Genomic DNA, 4,839 nt, shown 5'->3' with positions numbered 1-4,839 from the left:
CTCACTGTTTCACCCAGGCTGGAGTGCAGTGGTGTGATCTTGGCTCACTGCAACCTCCACCTCCCAGGTTCAAGCGATTCTCCTGCCTTAGCCTCCCAAATGCCTGGGATTACGGGTGTGTGCCACCACGCCTGGCTAATTTTTTTTTTTTTTTTTTTGTATTTTTAGTGAAGACAGGGCTTCAGCATGTTGTCCAGGTTAATCTCGAACTCCTGACCTCAAGTGATCCGCCCACCTCTGCCTCCCAAAGTGCTGGGATTACAGGGGTGAGCCACTGCGCCCAGCCAGTTGGCTTATTTTAGAGTGTGGACAAGCAGTTCTCCACCCTAGCTTCACATTAGGATCACCTAGGACATTTAAAGAGCAATGCTGAGGTCTCGTCCAAAACTCATCCAATCAGAAATTCCCAGGGTGAAGTCTTGGAATAAATATGCTTCAAAAGCTCCCCAGGCGGTTCTAATGTGCAGCCAGGGTTGAGAACCACTAATTGAGACTAATATATTCAGAGTCCCAAGAGAGAAAATCCAGAATCCTGCTGTTAGAGTGCCTCTGGGTACAGATCTTATTTCTCCGCAATATTAAATGCTCAATAAAAAACCAGGCTAGTGCTTTGTGAAGATAAAAACCAGTAAGAGCTGACGGATTCATATGTCTGTTCCTTCTCTTAGGAAGGAAAGAAGAGTTATGATGTTAGCAAACAGGATTTGGTTTCAATCAAGCAGTGCCCAGCAGGGGGAAGATGGAGAAACAAAATGAAAACGTAGAAAGGGTTACATGTATCAACAGTGTTTTCAGTGTTTTCCGGTGGCTTTCAATTTTGCCCTGAGCCCCCAATGACAAAAATGTCATCCTGAGAGCACCAGGAACCGACTGCCGTTACTTTGCAAGAACATGTGACAAATTAAACAGCAAGGCAAGAGGTGGGGGTTGAAGTATGTAAAATTCTGTTGTTATTCATTGTGAACTCATCCAGTACCAAGGTTCGTGGAGAAACTAAATGGAATTTGAAATCTGCCCTCGGGATTCTCAACATTAGTAAGTTTAATCGAGAAGCAAATTCCACTTTGATTAAGGGCTTTTTATTAAGGGCTTTGTATTCATTAAGGGCTTCCTATGTGTCAGGTCCTGTTCTGGACACTTGGTGTATTCTAAATGGATGCATAAGCCTTGGGGAGCTTATACCTCTGCACAGAGCTTAAGTTGTACAGTCAATGCACAATTGAGTTCAGTGGAGTGGAGCTTTAAGGAGTATTCTTATTCTCGTTGAAAAAGGGGGAAAAGTTCATTTCACAACCCAAAGTGAATAACTGCAAATGCTTCAGGAGGCTAGGTTCATTATTCAGATGAAAAAAAAAATGAAGATTAGAAAGTTGGCCTGGCGCGGTGGCTCATGCCTATAATCCCAGCACTTTGGGAGGCCGAAGCGGGCGGGTCACCTGAGGCCAGGAGTTTAAGAGCAGCCTGGCCAATGTGATGAGACCCCATCTCTACTAAGAATACAAAAAAATTAGCCAGGTGAGGTGGTGGATGTCTGTAATCCCAGCTACTCGGGACACTGACGCAGGAGAATCGCTTGAACCTGGGAGGCTGAGGTTGTAGTGAGCCGAGATGGTGCCATTGCACTCCAGCTTGGGCAACAAGTGCGAAACTCTGTCTCAAACAAAACAAAACAAAACAAAACAAAGAAGAAAAAAGTTAACAGTAAGCTCCTACCATCATCCAGAAGGTAATTTACAAGGGAGTGTTAAGTAATATAGGGGAGATAGAAAAGAAAGCCTAAGTGGGTAAGTTAAATTCAAGTTTTTGGATGAAAAATAGTTGGAATAGTTAGTATTATCTGCTTTCAAGGCTGAGAACTGTATTTGCCTGTTATGTTCCACATGCCAGCGATAGGCCATCAGACAGAAGAACAGAAGCAACAGGAAAGATTCACTGGCTATGGGTTATTCATTAATGTTCTGAATCAGCACTGTCCAATAGAAATTCTGCATCGATGGGAATGTTCCATATGTGTGCTGTCCAATATGGTAGATACTAGCCTAGGGGTGCCAGATACAATATGAATGCTCAATTAAATTGGTGTTTCAGATACATAAATTTTTTTTTGAGACAGCCTCACTCTGTCACCCAGGCTTGAGTGTAGTAGCCTCATCATGACTCACTGCAGCCTTGACTTTCTGGGCTCAGGTGATGCCCTCCCCTCAGCCTTCTGAGTAGCTGGGACTACAGGCATGTGCCACCAGGCCTAGCTAATTTTTGTATTTTTTGTAGATATGGAGTCTTGCTATGTTGCCCAGACTGGTCTCGAACTCCTGGGTTGACATGATCCTCTCCCTTGGCCTCCCAAAACGCTGGGATCCCAGATGTGAACCACCATGCCCAGCCCCCTTGTCACTTGGGAGGCTGAGGCAGCAGAATTGCTTGAAAAAGCCCAGCGCGGTGGCTCATGCCTTTAATCCCAACCCTCTGGGAAGCCGAGTTGGGTGGATCACTTGAGGTCAGGAGTTCAAAATTGGCCTGACCAACATGGTGAAACCCCATCTCTACTAAAAATACAAAATTAGCCAGGCATGGTGGCACATGCCTGTAGTCTCAGCTACTTGGGAGGCTGAGGCAGGAGAATCCCTTGAACCTTGGAGCTGGGAGGCAGAGGTTGCAGTGAGCCAAGATTGCACCATTGCACTCCAACAGAGGGAGATTCCTGGGCAACAGAGGGAGGCTCTATTTCAAAAAAAAAAAAAAAAAAAAAAAAGGAAGGAAGGAAGGAAAGGGCAGAGGAAGCAATCAGATATGAATTTGTCTCATATGAGCAGAGGGATGACTGAGTTGTGTCTGTCCTTTGTCCACAAGGAATTTTCTTGTGGGCAAATTGTGAGGGAGGTATGTAACGTTTTTATTTTTGTGTCTGTCTTATTTAGGAATAAAATGGGAGGCAGTTTTGCCTGTTGCAGTTCCCAGCCTGACTTCTCCCTTTGACTTAGTGATTTTGGGGTCCCAAGACTGTATATACAGTCACATGCTGCACAGTATTTTGATCAACAACTTAATACATATACTCACATATGATGGTGGTCCCATAATATTATAACACTGTGTTTTTACTTCACCTTTTCTGTGTTTTGATGTGTTTAGATACACAAATGCTTATCATTATGTTAAAACTGCCTACGGTATTCAGCACAGAAGCATGGTGTGCAGGTGTATAACCTAGGAGCCATAGGCTATACCACCCCACCTAGGTGCATAGTAGGCAAGATCATCTAAGTTTGTGTAAGCACACTCTATGATGTTCACACAATGATGAAATCGCCTAATGACACGTTTCTCAGAACGTATTCCTGCCATTAAGTGACGCATGACTGTGTATAGATTGTCTAGAGAGAGAGGCTGGCAAGTCCAAAATCTGCAGGGTGGTCCAGACGGCTGGGACCAGGAAGAGCTGATGCTGCAGTTCATGTCCAAAGGGGTCTGCTGGGTGAATTTTATCTTGCTTAGAGAAGGTCAGTGTTTTGTTCATCCAGACCTTCAACTGATTGGATGCAGCCCACCCACATTATGGAGGGCAATCTGCTGCACTCCAAGTCCAAATGTAAATGTAGTAATGTAATATGTAAACACTCCCAGGCCAGGTGCGGTGGCTAGTGCCTGTAATCCCAGCACTTTCGGAGGCCGAGGCGGGCGGATCACCTGAGGTCAGGAATTCGAGACCAGCCTGGCCAACATGCTGAAACCCCATCTCTACTAAAAATACAGAAATTAACCAGGTGTGGTGGCAGTCACCTGTAATCCCAGCTACTTGGGAGGCTGTGGCAGGAGAATTGCTTGAACCTGGAGGGTGGAGGTTACAGTGAGCTGAGATCGTGTCATTGCACTCCAGCCTGGGCAACAGAGCAAGACTCCATCTCAAAGAAAACCCCAAAAACACCCCCCAAAAAAACATTTCCAGGGTGAGGCAGGAGAAGAGGGCCTGGAGGCAGGAAATCTAAGGACTTCCTAGAACTAAATCAAATGGAAACACTTCAGCTATAACAGGAAATATCCTCTTCATTTACATAGGGCATACACCACACAGCTAGTAAATGACTCTGTAACTTTACTTCATCTTCTTCATTTACACAGGGCGTATGCCAAGTAAGTAACTTTGTAACTTCACTTTAGCCTCTTCATTTACATAGGGCATACACAAAGTAACCAGTGGAAACCTCTAAAGGGTATTTAAACCCCAGAAAATTCTGTAGCTGGGCTCTTAAGCCCCGATGCTCAGGCCCACTCCCACCGCATGGAATGTACTTTCATTTTCAATAAATCTCTGCCTTTTTTGCTTCATTCTTTCCCTGCTTTGTTTGTGCATTTTGTCCAATTCTTTGTTCAAGATGCCTAGAACCTGGACACCCTCCACCATTAACAATGGCAACATTCAGAATAATGTTTGACCAAATATCTGAGCATTGTGGTCCAGCCAAGTTAACACATAAAATTAACCATCACACAGCCTAACCAGGAATGACAATACCCATTAAAGCAAGGCCCAAGTGCTTCTCTCTAAATGAGGCTTTAGGCTCTTATGCCAAGCCTACTGGCTCCAATCCATAAACCAACCTGGCTCATAGTCTTAACAAGCTTTGTCATCCAGCTTCACAAACTGGGGCAGATGAGAAACAAGGGAAGGAGACAGACAGGACTTGCAAGAGAGAGATGCAACAAACAGCGAGGAGTGACTGCCCACAGGCTGGGAGCAAGGAGACAGAAGATCTATAAAAAGTGGACAGAAGAACTATAAAAGCTCAGTGGCCTAAAGCCCTTGAGTGTTAGGACAAATTGTTCTGCCTGCTTCAAGAA

Source organism: Chlorocebus sabaeus, chromosome 5, assembly GCF_047675955.1.
Source record: "Chlorocebus sabaeus isolate Y175 chromosome 5, mChlSab1.0.hap1, whole genome shotgun sequence".
Lineage (NCBI taxonomy): Eukaryota > Metazoa > Chordata > Mammalia > Primates > Cercopithecidae > Chlorocebus > Chlorocebus sabaeus.
Note: the sequence above shows the minus strand (reverse complement) of the source record.